At 41.3% G+C, this 15861-nt stretch overlaps 1 long non-coding RNA gene across 1 annotated transcript in view; it reads right to left on the bottom strand.

Annotated features, from left to right (window-relative positions):
* LOC142590945 (uncharacterized) overlaps window positions 1-6837 on the bottom strand; it is a 62782-nt gene extending 55945 nt beyond the window's left edge. The window contains exon 1 of the long non-coding RNA XR_012830281.1: window positions 6531-6837. This is a non-coding gene — a long non-coding RNA (uncharacterized LOC142590945). The remainder of the gene's footprint in view (window positions 1-6530) is intronic.
* Between the last annotated feature and the right edge of the window lie 9024 nt (window positions 6838-15861).

Raw genomic sequence — 15861 nt, 5'->3', positions numbered from 1 at the left:
CAGCGCTTTTCCACTACTCCTTAAGCCAGGGAAAACGTATTCAATACTAAAGCCAAATAATTTCAGGGATGGTAATAACTATAAAAGATTTAAATCACGAAGGTGATTGCTTGTCAAGGTAGAACTCTGCAAAAAAGTAAGGCGTGCAGGCTGGACACAGGAGAAGAGTAGAGGACAACACGAACGCCGGCTATCAACTGAAGGATCCCTGAGATGAAAAAAAAAGACAAAAAACTCATCTGCGCATCCTCGGGAACAGTAGCACGACGTTTCAATCAGGTACACGTGCCAGTCTACGTGAGAGATAAATGTTATGAAGATTGATCGCTTCCCTATATATGGTAATCGAAGGCTGACTGAAGCACGCACTTTCACCATTATTTATTGGTCATGCCTCGATCATTTTTCGCCTCAGTGATCCTTCAGTTGATAATCATTCGACGTTCCTTTTGCCCACTTCTCGTGTGTCCGCGTCTGTGCGCCTTACACTTTTTTCATTATAAATCCCTACAAATAGCTCAGCTTTCTGTCGTTCTAACAACTCTCGCTGGTGCAATAGGCCAATAAATATCCGCTTCATTTCGTCCAAGGCAAAAGTCAGCAGCATTGCATAATGATCATTAACAAGTCATTGGTTTGTTCACTGTTTTAAATCTACCATTTCTTAATTGGTTTAGTAACGTTTTTCCCGTAAATTTAGGCTATAACTGAAGTTAATCGTTAAGCTTCAGGTGGCAGAGGGTGACTCCAGTTGGGTTTAAATGAAGGAATGCGTCGGGTTGAAGGTTTTCAGCAGCTGTTACTTCATGACTACCACAGGTAATTACTAGGAGAGTGGAAGAGAAAGACAATACAGATGAGTACAGATAGAAACAGTACAGGTGCTCGACGTTGGGCTTGTTGCATCTATAAGTATATCCTTCAGTTATTGTTCCTTTCTTCCATAGCAACTTTCTCTAATAAGCAGCGTGTTGCCCTTGTAATCTTTAGGTAGTTTGTACAGGGGTTTCCTTTATGATTTGGTAATTGCTGCAGCAAACGCTGTTGCGTAGCACATTGCAGGCGCCGTCCACAAGTACGATATTTTCTTCAGACAAATATTGTGCACTGGTCCTTCAAACAATGAGTGGTTAAAAAAATTACTTTAATTACGGTGTGCCAGCTATGCAATTTATAGTAAAACTTCTTGGGACAAATCAAAGAACCTGCCCAAATTTGATCTGAATGCGCTTTTTGACCGCTGGTAGGCCTGCAGCATCATTGAGCGCATTTTTTAATAACTTTACAAAAGAAAGTGCCTTTCACGAAATCGGTGAACTATAGGGAAAACTTAAAGGGCCTAACCAATCACACTGCTGTGCACTTATTTTTGTGCTGCAATGTCACTCATAGATGAAGTGCCATGAACGCCACGTTCTTTTTGTAACGCTACATTGACTCTAAGTAGACTAGATTGTTTGGTTCGGTTTGGTTGAACTTATTCTTCAAATTGGGACGGGCGAATGCGTTTGAATGCGATATCTCTCTTCAGCTATTTCGTCCACTCTGTATTAATGTCGGCCGATCTTGCACAATGAAAACGGGGAGCACAGCGAAAAACGGAGAAAGAAAATGCAGGTGCGGAGGAGAAGGACAGGAAATAACTAGATTCGTTGGCGTGTCCGCAGTTGAAATCACGCTCTAATGAATGGGCGGATGGCTACTGAGAGCGCTCCAACTCTAATAGAGGCCTTCACCTCAAGAGAAGCCGCTTGATTGATACTGATAGCGATAAACTTACGGAAATGATAGTAGGGATCGTGCGAATTTATAAAGAGCTCTAAATTGGATGCTGTCATCACAACAATATATACTGTGTCTTGGAATTATTTGGAATTGGAATTGGCGGCAACGTTGCTACTGGAAGTTCGTTAAGCGGATCTTTGCGAGGATGTTGCAAAGGCTATCCTCAATCCTCACTGCAGGAGGCAGATTCCCAATTTAAGGCACTTAGAGGGGCAGCAGTTGTGAATATCTGTGGTCAGATGCGGTAGCACAGCAGTGATACACAGAGGCTGCATCAGAAGAAACGTATTTTTTAATAGAAACATGCTGTAACCTTAGGAACACCCTTGTTCTTCAGGTTACACTATTTGGCTGTTGAATAGACAAGACATCACTAAATTTGTGTAATGCTCGCGCCTTGAGACCAAATGACGCGGCAACTTTCTTCAATTGATTTGCGGAATGACAGTGGTCATCACGTTCATGTTCTTCAGACGACTTCTTTACCTATTCACGCCAATTTGGTTAACTAGGTACGTGCAGCTGTCTATTTGCCGCTCTTCAATTGAACTCTCGCCAACATGAAGTCACTGAGTATATGCACCCTTTTTTGCGGTCAAGTGACGGCGCCATTCTCATCATTTGTAGACCGCAGCGTACCACCCTTCTCTCGGATGCCAACCGGGGACTTCCAGGCCGAGACACTTGATGGCGTAGTCTGTCGTTAAAGTAGCACGAGGGAAAGCTTGGTAGCCACTGGGTACATTTCTGAGCATTTGCACGCAATCGCGTTCCATGCGTTTTGGAGGCATCGTGCAGGCTTCCAAAGGTGACACAAGGCTAGGGGTGTTCTCTGGAGTGCATGAAAGGCGAGTCCTCCTGCACTAGACGTCTCATGCATAACTATTTGCTATGTTGGAAACACCTTGCATCACGATATATATTTCGTGCTAACGCATTATGGTTGACAGTGATCGTTATGTGGGTACGCGCGGACTTGATGGCGGTGCCAGCCAAGGGGTGGCATGTTGAAAGTGCAGTGTGAGAGCGGACTTCGGCTGCAGTATTCGTCAATTCGCATAATTCCAGAGCCATCGTAAATAAGTTTAGCCCCATATCTTTTATGTTTGGCTCCGTAAATGTGACATCACGACATCTTTATTATATGCCGTTCTGAAAAACTTAGGCGGCTTTAGGTTTTTGTTTGTCCCCAGTTAAATGACAGAACTTAACAAAAGCTACATTACCCGCTCTACAATAAACATAATACGTGCGGTTCTTTAGAAGTTAATTCAGGTTTCCAATTTTAGTTCGAAAAACATTAACAGGTCACATTACACAAATTCAGGGGAGTGTCAGGCTATCCGGCTGGCACTGTAACCGTTTGCTTGCAAAGGAGGATCATAGTGTTTTAAAACTTTGATCGTCAAATGCATAAAGCGTCCCGCCGCTGTACTCAGAGAAGCGGGATAAATACCTGCCATGAGGCAATCTTGGTTTACTTGGTGTGTATCACGCTGGCTATGTGCTGCCTCCCTGACACTCACTTTGGACACTGGCTTGGATACCACCTAGACACTTTAGCAGGTTGCACCACTAATTCATTGAGTTTGTGCGGCTTTTGAATGAACATCTTTCACACCAAGGCTTCAGCGAGCTGAGCCACGGATACACTGTGTATGTGCCGCCCTCCAATGAACCCATTTACAACTTGCGTCACTTAGTATGTGCTGCTCTGTGTACGACGAGCAAGGCCACAGCTCTTAGCGTTCGCACGCTCTGCAGGCGCCGCGCTTCTCGTCTCCGAGGCCATGCACGCACTTCCCGGCAGCACCAGTAGAACGCAAAGCGTGTTGAGAGATATCTCATGGACAGGCGTGCGTGATGCTTGAGCGTGTGCTCCGAGGTTCGTTTCTTGTGGATGACATTGTGTTGCTTGCTAACAGACAAAGTGATATGCAAAGTCTGTCTAATATCTGTCAGCAGATGAGAATTACGAATGAAATGACATTAGAAAATCACGTCATATGGTAATCATCGAAAATAGTGAACTGACAGTGTCAATATAGGGCCAGCAAGAAACTATGGTAATATGTTACAAAAACTTGCTGCATGGATTTATATGAAAAAGGAAGAGAAGCGCAGCCACAATGAAATGCAGAGCGCTATGGGGATATAAAAGCTATGAGGTGCTTCAGGATATGTGAAAGGGTATAGAGAGGACTTGCATTTAGAAATGTGGTTTATTGCTTGAAGTCAGAGGTACGAATGGCGCTCGATGGAAACCAAAGGTTGAAAGGATTAGGCTCTCCTCACACTACTAATCAAGTCGTACAAGGTATTATGGGCTGTACAAAATTTGAAGTGAGGGTAACTAGCAAATTCATTTTCAAGAACAACTCGGGAATGTGAAAGAAGGCAAATGGGTTGCTAGAGTGTTCAATTATTTTTACAGGGAAAACGTTGACTCACAGCTGAGGAATACAATTCAGAAGAGTGCGAGCACGTATGCTAACGGTATAATACGCTACACGGCACAAAATAACGTTAAATGCAGTCAGAGACGCTGAGACAATCTGCTAGCTGGCGGCTATGGGAGACAAAGCGGCTATGATTACCTATCGAAGAGGGAAAAACAAAAGCACGAAAGAGAAATCAGTTAACTGAAAGGGAAACTCTTCACTTTTAGAAGAGGGATCAGGATATGTTAGAACGTGTAGTTGTCTAGCAAAGTGCGCCAAAAAAGGAGAAGCATGGACCCGCTGCGGTGAAACGATGCAAGTGAAACGATGCAACGGGCTTTATTCAAATTTGAATACAACTTCACAGCTGTATCTTAGGCTTCATAGGCATAGTTGAAGCCTTTGGATTTAGGGATAGCATGGTGAAAGTAAACATGTGGGACACCGATATCAGTAATGGTGATTGGAGGTTTTCGTGTCATAAAAGTTGAAGACAATAGAGGCATTTAAAAAATAGTTTCCAGTAATAATGCCAAAAGTTCGATGCTGGGACGCTATAACTTAAATCTATTCCAAACTTTTCTATTCCAATTCTGGTAGCAGCCCTCCGCGATTGGTCAAAAACTTTTTTCGACCACCCCCCACTTCACCTGTCTGTCACGCAACGTCACAAAAACCGCGATGCCTCCCCATCTGATATGATGGCTACACACTGATTATGCATGATTTGACAGAAAAAAGAAAAACAGTTATTTCTGATTCGACCCCTTATCGCCATTAGCCCTCGGCTATTGGTAAAAAGTTTTCGAGCTGCACCCACTTCACCTGCCTGTCACGCGACGTCACAAAACCGCACAAACTCACCGCGTCAAAGTGAAGTGTACGCGATAAAGATGCACTAATATGCGGAACAAAACTGATTTTTTTTCGGAATAGAGACAGGCTGCCCTGTTCCGAAAGCAATAAAGGATGGCTGCCGCCGATCGCTGAGACGCTGACTAATCGCACCTGCCGGAGAGCATAGGTGTATTTGCGTCCAATAAAACTTCTTGCGTGACCGTGTAACGTTTTCAAGCACTTTCGGCACTTTTACTACCTCATCCTGCCAACTCTTCCTTGTTGAGGGTCAGTTTTAGCGTCATTCTTAAGCTTCCGTTGCATGCCGCCGTGATTTTCGACCAGCCACCACAAGCTAAGTAAAGGAAAGCTGACGAATCGCACACGCCGGCACCACCCTCTTCATCTGGTTATCGATTTTCAGTGCACTGGCTCTGCGCTTTGAATCCCTCTCCACCTGAGCGTTCTCCTCGCCTCTTGTCAGCAAATTAGATACGACAAGCGGCTCAGTGTAGGCAATGTTATTCGTTTTTCAAGCAAACAAAAGTGACCTCCTATGAACGAGAAGAGCGTTTGATTGGTCTGTTCAGACAACCCTGCGGGTGACCGCCCGGTGCTTGCGTCGGTGGTTACGTAAATTTGACGTCAGGAAATTGGAATAGAAACATATTGGAATAGTTTTACGTTATAGGGCCCCTGGGCACGTTTTGCCTGTAAAGAAATGGTAATAAGATAGCTAACACTTCAGGCAAAATACGAAAATCATCTTGGTCGTCTAGCCCTCCGTTAGTTCTCAAAGCGAACGCTCAAAACATTCATTCATTCATACGATATGGTGATGTTTCGCGATCTTTGTTTGAGAACAGGTGAAAGACACACTTTGTGGGAACAGCCGGAAAAATTTGTCCAATTTAGGGAGCTATTGGCAAAAGCGTGTAATGCCTGAAATAATCGTTTGTTCTTTTGTCTGGCCTTATGAAGCGTAATTAGTTTGTCGACACTCTATGAGATGCAAAGATTTCGTAGTTTTCGTGAAGTCGGGTTACAGGTAAGCGAAGTGCACGTGGACGAAACAATCCTGACCAAACGCTCAGGGCTGCTGGCAGGAATGTAACAGAAACAGATTGAGAAATCTGCACGTTTTACCGCCCATATTACAGTTACAATGATCTAGTAAGGGCTGTTATTATTGGACATTTCCTTATGTGTTTTTCTTTAGTAATCTCACTTCAAATTTTCTGGGTTCTCGGTAGAATATTGTAGGCTTAAATTAGTTTCGAGTGCATACTTTGCCAGCTATCTTCAATGCGCTTTCGAAGCATTCTTTCTTCTTCTCACTTTTCTTTTTTATTGTCACGTTTGTTTTTTTATTACTTGTTCTGAGTGAAAATCTATACCGGGCTCTTCTTAAGGGTATGAATATTGCGTATAAATTACGTACAGAAGAAAAGAGAACAATTTGCTCACGGTTTCTAGGAGTACGTGGCGGTATAGGTACAGGGCGCGAAGTAGGCCGCTGCGTCGTCCGTGGCCCCGCTCTTTCCTCAATTTTAGCACCACATGCAACTGCAGGAAAAGATGTCTCAACTGGAACTTGCAGTATATTCTGCAGAAAGGTAAATGTAAACAAAATAAGAAAAACGTTCATGCTAGACACTTTGCTATTTGAGAATTTGCAACGCTTGGTAATATCGCCTCTAGGATACGGGCGCTTATATAGGCGCTGAGACGGAAAGAATTTGCGCTCAGTTCTTTTCGCGTTGCCGCAAGCTATCACGAGCACCATTGTGTAGAGTGCCTCGCGTAAATCAGTATTTTTTTATCATTTTCTGTGAAACACTTTCTTTTGAATCAAGGTGCCTACGACCAGGCGTTGCGTCAATTAGGTTTGAGAAAAAGAGAAGATGCATCAGCCTAACAATTCAGACAGTGCAAAAAAAAAAATTGCAGAACACCGCGCAGTGTACTACCAAGCTAGGCAGCCTGGAGTTAAATGCGAATCACATTATTTTGTACTAGCCGATTCCAGCCATTGTTGATAGTTTTGTGGGCACTCATAAAACGGCAGCACTGAATGTTTTATTCCTCATTGCCATCAATGCTTCATTGGCACCCTTACACACGTATTGATACACGGACTCCTAGCCTGTGCTTATATCATAGTAGCTAAATATATAAGGAAGGCCCGCACAGAAGATCCGAAATGGTATGCACAAAGGTGAATCTAGAGAACTGCTTTGCTTAAGAAACCTCAAAAGTGTCTTTCTGCTAATAAAATTCACATGTGAAACGATTATATAAATAAGAGGGCAAGGTTGCAATGTACACAAATACATTGTTGCTGTAGGGGAAACAGCGTAAGTTGCAGCCGCAAACGATAATGCTTCCAGCAACCCACAACCCTTCCTCCAGAAGTGCATGCAAAAAACGGAGATAATCAAAATATTGCTCCAATACCACGTTTCGTACAATTATCCGTAACAAGTACGGTTCAGCTTGTGCTCTATTTTTCTTCCCGGGAACTGGTATCAATTTGCCGACAGTGTTTTTCCTAGAGTGTGCAGTCGTGTTGAACGAATGTGCCTACAACTTATTTAAATGCTGTTGAAAGAGATTCTTGTAATTATAAGGGCACATATTTATTCAAATGGAAATTGGATATTCATTTTCCTTTTCTTCATATGTGTTAAGCTTAGTCAATAGAGATTATGCTCTCACTGTAAGATATTTCCACAACATCGATGCTTTAGATGCAAGTGTCATTTCAATTTCCTTGATCCTAAACTGGCATGCCCTAACTATTGTAATATCGCGCACTGTTCATACCTTGCATGTTGAACACAGCGCATACTGTGAGAATGCTAGGATTTTTGCAAGTATTTCGGAGGCCATAACAGGAAGTGTGTAAGCATACGAGGACGCTGTATATAATGGATGTCGTTTTTAGAAAATGCCTGCATCATCTGAGAGAGGGTGCTTTTGTCGCAGTGAATGCACTTAGTGCCGTAGGTATGGCTAATATCAGAATAATTTTGTTGAAAACGCCCAGTTAAATTAGAACACTGGTGTGTTTTTCTTTGGATGAAAGTATAAACGCTGGGGCTGCGTAATACTACTGAAGAAGAATGACATTTACTAAATCAGCGAACGGGGCTAGTTGGCGGACGTTCATGATTGTATTGCGTTTAGTCTTACACTAACTTATGTTTGTCCATCAGTTCGCTCAGTGTAACACTTCGCGCAATAAAATAATGAAGAATGACATTGCCAACTAACTCAGAATGAGAAGGCTCACAAGGAGAAGTGCAAGTATCGCAGATGGTGGCAAAACTTTAATTGGATGATATGTGTCTTATTATGGTTGCCACATATTTTGCAGCGTAATACTCTTGTAGCCATTGCTACGCATTTTGTGATTGTGATGACCGTCCTTTTAAGTACCAACTACTTCAGTCTTCCAATATGTTATCAGTCTGGTTGACGAATGCAATAATTCAAAATGCGCATTGGTTAACATTAGCCCTGCATCCTACCAGGTTATTTAAATATCAGAATGAGGCACTTCCGCTCGCGGGCACAAAATTATGGGTGCTAAGAAGCGCTCAGATGCTCTTGCACACAATTTATTACTGCAGTCAGTTTAAACGCAATATAGTATAGACCTTAGTTATAAGATGCCTTGCTACTTGCTAATTCACCTTAGTACAGCTGAGTGAACACACACAGCTATTAGTCACCTAACGTAAAACACATAGATGGCCGGATTTATTGGGAACCCTTCTACACTTGGTAAATTTTGCATCACTTGGCCCGTGACATTTCTTTAAATACTCTCGTCCCACCCACAAACGCTAAGCTTTTGAGCAGTATTGCCCAAGGATGACGTGACTGCAACCATTATAGCCTCTTTCGCATTGGCCGCTGCTACAGAATAGCCAATTTTTTAACAGCACATTAGCAGGAGCGCAATAGGTATCAACGCAATGCAGGCATGCAGAAGATATCTTCAAGCTGCGAGCTTTCTCCGATTGCAATATACAATGCAAGGCTGCGTTACAACTGCGCCATGAATATATCTAATATTTCAGCACCGGACAATATGTAGATAGCCTCAACAACAAATGAACTGTGGCATCCCTGAGCAGCATCCTGGACTAGGTAAATAACTCTTCTGGCAGGAAGTAACAGCTTCCGTGAAATTACTATTCTAATTTTCAGGTGTTGGTGGCACAGAAAAGTTTCCGCATGTGCCTCGGCATACGCCCTCAGAGGCATTGTGCAAGACAATGGTAGACGAAATTTAGGAAAATTGGGCATATTTAAAAGTAGTCAAAAGAAACTCAATCAAATGTAGAGTAGTCTCACAAGTGTGAACTACATAAGTTGATTGCAGAACCCTAGGTTGGCATTTGATCGCTCATGCGGCATGGAACAGTGCGTAAAAATGCACGGTATATCTTGACTTAATATTTTGATATCTTCTGTTTAGGATATAATCGTTGTGCGTGCATTGCTTAGCAAAAGTATGCTGAATAGATATTCTGTAACCTACCGGCATGTCTTCGAGAAATTAAAACTTGAAGCGAACTGCAATAGCGCTCCAAATGTCTGTCTTTTTCAAAAACTACGTGCGTTAAAGAACGTAACTGCCATTTTACGTTCAAGAATATATATTCAGTTTGTGGTCCTATATTTAGTGTATTTGTAAAGTCCGCTGCCTGCATTGTTATCTTAGGCTCTGGATCGCTAGGGTCGTTAAAATGATCCTCAGATATGCTCCCATGACGACATTAAAAAAGTTCGGACGGAAGTACTTTTCGCAATACCATGATAGATAATTAAGGAAAACAAGATTGGGCGTGAAAACAAAATTTTTTTCTGGTTAAGTGGTCTGTTTACTGAACTGTAATCAAGATGCTACATGAAGCAGGGATAATTTTGTGACACCTATAAAAAAGCCATATTTTGGCTGTTAGTGCGAGACACGCTTTTATCCTATGTGCATTTGTCTATGCAAACAAAAACAAATGCAACAATGTGACATTTATGGTGCTAACCTTATTGAAAGGTCTTGGCTGCTCTGAAAGTTTTTAGAAACATGTATATATTTATGTACTTACAAAGTGCGCCCTTCCCAATAAAGATACTTGAGGTATCTGCTTGGCGTATCGCGATGTGAAAAATACTTAAACATGCATTCATGCTTCATATTGTAGTTGTTTCTGCTCCATATTGCGTTTTGAAGTCGCTTCAGAGAAACGGCCATCACTCTCTGGGGCAAATAATACCAAGAGTCAAAATAATGACGTTGATCCAGTGTGAACATAAAATTTGCTCAGTGTTACAGAGCGTTTCCTTTTTAACTCATATATGTAAATTTAGGACCTGTAGGGACACCTATAACAGAGTAGGAGCACAAATATAGGTGTGGCGTTTAAAGTAATTACGTTGTTGTACCATGGATGTCGACAATGCTGTCACTCGTGTTTCGGGCTTTAATAAGGCAACCTGGGCAGCGCAGCACGCGCTAATCGACTATGTCTGAAAGCGGTAAATACATCGTCTCTATAAGGCGACACTTTCCAGTTCAAGATAATTGATTGCTTCTAGAAATTCTTACTGATCTTATCTTACGTGAAAGTTTAACTTCTATAAATGGCACGTAGGACGGATATACAAGATGGGGGAGGGCTAACCACAATGCGGAACGCATTTCACAACCTTCAGTCTCCAATGCTGCGGCGTTCCATGCAAGTGGCATGCATTTTGAAACTATGCTGAAATTGACGAACTATTTGCCTCGGTATTTGTTCATGTGCTAATGCATATCAATAACTTTCTCTATAAGTCGATAAGATGCGTTTTCTTATCTTTTTGAAGGCTTCTGTTAGCACATAGAATTTTACTGGAAGTGGTGTTTAGGACGTATCTCTATAAAGTAGAAGAAACATCTACTCAAATTTAGGCTGGTAGCGAGAAATTTTGTGTAATTATAGACACGGCTCCACAGCGATAAGCAGGGTCACAAATTTTTTTGCATTTATGAAGTTAGGCCCAGGCAAGGTTTCTAATACATTCTGCACTCACGAGCTCCTTTGCAAAGGAAAGATGTGAAAGGAACTATTCGACAGATGCGCATTTCTTACCGTTGCAAAATGGTGGGTATTGTCCTTAAAGGCTACATTTTCAAAGCCTTTTGAAGTAACTGAATTTCGGTGGTTTCTATTTACGGGTGCGAGAAAAATACACCTGCGAAATACTAATGGCAGCCGACCAACGAAACCTTCGGCTTTGAACTTATTTGCAGCAACAGCATGATTTTTGGACAGTGAAGATAGCCTTCTTGTCACTCTTTGTAATCTTCAAATAATTAAAATGACCCGTTCACTAGAGGAAAAAGATGTCTTCTTACTATTCATTGACAAGGTTCAATTTCCGTCGAAGAATAAGCTTGGAAGAGCTGCAAGAGCAATAATTGCAGAAGTTGCAAGGGCAATATTGAAAACACTACTATTAGTAGAAAAATACTGGTGTTTGGATGCTTAGGTTAGTCATTTATCATGCTTTCTGTACTCTTTACTAAAACATTTCGTAGAACTCGAGATACGCGGACAGTAGTTTGTATTGTAAAGCGCCGGTCGCCTATGTAGAGGAAGATTTTTTACTTAATGTGTATGGTTTGAGAGAACGCTGTGCCTGCAACTGTTAGTGAATGTACTTATGCTAAATCTTTAGGAAAAGTCGGGCTAACATTTGAATGTTTCAATATATTCGACTGAAAATTTGTGGCATCACGCATGTTTTGCTTCTTTTTGTGTCATCGTGGTTAAGTAACCTTGTTCTCAGTGTAATAGGCTCCGAGAAGCTGCGTAAAAAATCATATGTTCCGTTTGAAATATACTTTGTCCCGACTTCGCAGAACCTACTCCCCCATCGTATTGGCAGCATGGTAGCCCTCAAATCCCATCCCACCTCGTCATGGTAATTAGCACATTTAAAGATTTCCTCTTAAAAATTAAATTAAATAATGGGGTTTTGGGTGCCAAAACCACATGCTGATTATGAAGCACGCCGTAGTGGAGGACTCCAGATATTTCGACCACCTGGGGTTCTTTAACAAAGATTTCCTCTTGAACTTGCGGATCAGACGCTGTATTATCCATTGTGAGTCTACATCACTTTACCATGGCGGAGAAAATTAGGGTGGTGGTGATCCTTCAACCATCTGTCAACACTTCTTCGAAGACGGCGTACTGTGCAATGCGAAACATTTCCGATCTTCCCCTTCCAGGGATGGAAGCAGGCGCCTACCCTCTAGGATGAACTTCTTGCTTGCAAGTAAATTGTTTCCACCTCCTACTGTACGCTGGCCTCCACTACTGTGCGATGGCTAGCTATGATTCCGCGGTTCGTGGTAGCAAATAGAAAATACTGTGATTAAATTCATAAAAACGATTGCTTTATAGCTTATGTATTGCATATCGAATATTATTCCTTCAGATATATCTTCATCACATTTAACAAAAGAGGAACTTTAAATGTAAATTTTTCTTACACAGCTTCTGATATTCCGTGTTAGTGTGAAATAATGCTTGAGCATCTGTTCAACCCAAAGTTGATATGTTAAATGCTTCTTGCTTTTAAGCCCGAGTGACTCATTTCGAAGGTCCTAGGTAGGTAATAGGTCTGATGCCAAAATCTATATTTACAACAGATGTCATAGGTCGAATGACCCTGTGCCATCAACGAGATTTGACCGCAAGCGTTCTTTTTCTGTAGCTTTACGGTGCGCTTTAATCGGGCTTTAGGAGGATGTGACTATTGTTATTATGTGAAAAAAAACTATAGGATGCCGTTCTTAGCATTCACGCTGTCGATCTCATAAACAATTTTTTTTTCAAGAAACCGTCTCTTTTTCGCGCGTCTTCTGATGGGTAATGTGCTGTTTTTCAGGTTATTTGTCGTCGTTGTTATTCATGCCTTCTTCTTGCCCTAGATGCTGTTTTTTTTGTCATTTGTCGATATTTACGAGAATTGTCTGAGCCATGCATTCTGTTGGAGTTTGACTAGCAAATTTTGCGTTCCTGTGTTGATGCCTTGGCTACACATTTCGGAGGGGTGTACATTTTTCGGTAACATCGCCAACTTTCTAGTGATATGTTCCTGCCTGGCCGTATTTTATGCAATATTCGCTAAGTAGTCCATAGTCTAGTGGGGACAACGTCGGACTGTTGCATGGGGGTGTACAATTCTATAGCAAACTTGCGACCAATTGTGAATAAAAAATATCTTATCCTTGAATACGCATATTTCCTAAGTATGGAAGTTGGCCGTCGGAAAATTTAGGTTTCTGGAAGATAAGCTTGGAGCAGCCTCCACCTGACATTCTATTACCATCTTACACTCACACATTTGACCGCAATTAAAATGTGTATGTATTGTATGGTATCCGCGAACAAAAAAAAAACAACAACACCAACGCCTAGGAAATGGTACAGCGGAAAGCGGCAAGATTAGCTTTTACCAAACACCGCTCAACCGACTCTATTGCAAACTAATACAAATACATGTACCATTAAAGAATTGTAGTTACGAGGAAACATTCACAGAAAAAAATTAATTTTCTTGAGTAAACACAGTTCTTTACTCATAGTGCACGTCCTTATTTAAATATACTTGTAGCGTGTCTAACGACGCACCGATATGCTGAATATTTAAAGCCTTATCTCACGAGAACATACCAATTTGACTATTTTTCCCATGAAGAGACAGACGGGAGCACCCTAGCTATAACACATATATCTAGCTCAGAAAATGTTGACCAAATACGTAGCAAATGTTGTCGTGCGTCTCTAACACGTACCTTGAGTTTGTTCTGATATGAAAATGTAAGCTTTTACAGTACTGTTTCATAACTGGTATTTTTATTTTTTGGCTTTGCCTTATTGAGCTGTTAGTCCCTCTTGTTGAGGAAATGATGATGAAAGATGGTCGTCAGCACCTTGCAATTAGAAAATGATTCAGAACTTTTGAAGAATACTAAGCGCACATTGGATGGATCACTTATTTCGTTATCTTTGCACTCTACGACATTATGTCCAATACAAAACGACATGAAATAAAGGAACGTCCTCTGTGCCTACAAAGCAAGCCACAAAAAATCACCATTAATCTAGAGACCAATTATTTTTACGTAGGATCTTATAGAAGATTATAAAACAGGTCATCTGCTCTCGCATTGTGAACCTTCTCGACTCGATGATTTTCTCACGTCCTTCCCAATACGAATTTCCCAAGGGTCTATGTTTTGAAACTCACACCCCTTCGTTGGTTTTGACTTACAATACAATATTTAGAAAAATGTCTTTACTGCTAACAATTTTGTAGATTTTGCTTTCGATAAAGTGTCTGTTTGTCATCTTATAGCTAAACTTTCAACTCAAAACATGCACCCTAGCATGATTTATGGAAGCAAAGCATTCCGTGAGGCCGCATGCATTTGGTCTTTGTCAATAATCACCCAACCTTCTTCCAGCAGTGTGCGGCGCCCCACAAGGCTCTGTCCTTGCCCTCCCTCTCTTTGTAATATAATATAACGACTTGCTGCTCCATGCGTAATAAAAATCCGCATGTTCCCTGACGACTTTGTTGTAGATCGCACAAATACTAGCATTTCTTATGAAGCATTTCTGCAGATGAACCTTAACCGTACGCAAGAATGGTGTTACCGATGGCTGAGGAGTCCAGATCTGAGTAAATATAGACTGGTATCTTTTACCCTCCGACATAATGCTCAACTTTTTACAATCACGAGAAAAGTAATAAAAAAAAGCTAGTTGATGGACAGAAGGCAGTGACCCACAAGAAGTAATACTGGTGCGTCCGCTATTGTGTCAAGTGCTGCTAGGGCTATGCGACTTGCATATATTTTCGTCAGAATTTTCAACGGCTTGTTATATCAAGTTAGGTCAAGTTATTATATACGGACGTTGGTGGTCCCACTAGGTGCGAAATGCGCCAGGATCCGGAAAATGGCCGCGGCTACATCAAATGGCGTGTTTATTGTCAACTAATCAACACTAATACCGTGAAAGACGTGAAAAAGGGTGAACGCTTGCATAATAAGTGGCGTCCTTGATGAGAAACGGAAAAAAAGCAGTGCAATAAAACAAAATTGTTGAATACTAAAACAGCGTGTCAGGACTAAGTACTTGACAACAATAGATTTGGTTTAATACAGACCTGCGATGAGTTGTACACGAGAAATGAAATTTTTATAAAAAGTCAGAGAAAAAAAAATGAACTGAAGTGTTTAAACAGAAGTTACGCTGGTATAAAAAATCTTTAAGAGGAGATAATATCAATCCTGCTTTTGTATTCTTATGTACGCAGGAAAATTATCACATTTATAATATTTTTTAAGTAAGAAAGGTAAAAATATACTTTGCAACGCATATTTTGTGCGTCGATTGAGATCCCATCACATAACAACGTTGAATAAAATCTTTATTTGAAAGAAAACTATATTGTCCTTGGTGCAGATGCCTCCAAGCAAAGAAACGTGAGGGTACAACGTATTCACATATTTTTGAACGCCACAAAGAGCAATATCTGAACACAACAATTAAACGGAAGGCAAGGTATGTCATTCGCATCACATTCCTCATCATGCCAACATGTCACTGTCAGAACTTAAGTAATTCACGCGAAGTGTACTTTGTGCTAGCAGTTAGGACACTTTTGAAACTGTTTTTCTCATGCTCATTTTAAATTGGCAATGCAGCAGGGCATGCTAGAC

Source organism: Dermacentor variabilis, chromosome 8, assembly GCF_050947875.1.
Source record: "Dermacentor variabilis isolate Ectoservices chromosome 8, ASM5094787v1, whole genome shotgun sequence".
Classification (NCBI taxonomy): domain Eukaryota; kingdom Metazoa; phylum Arthropoda; class Arachnida; order Ixodida; family Ixodidae; genus Dermacentor; species Dermacentor variabilis.
Note: the sequence above shows the minus strand (reverse complement) of the source record. Positions and strands in the feature narration are given on the sequence as shown.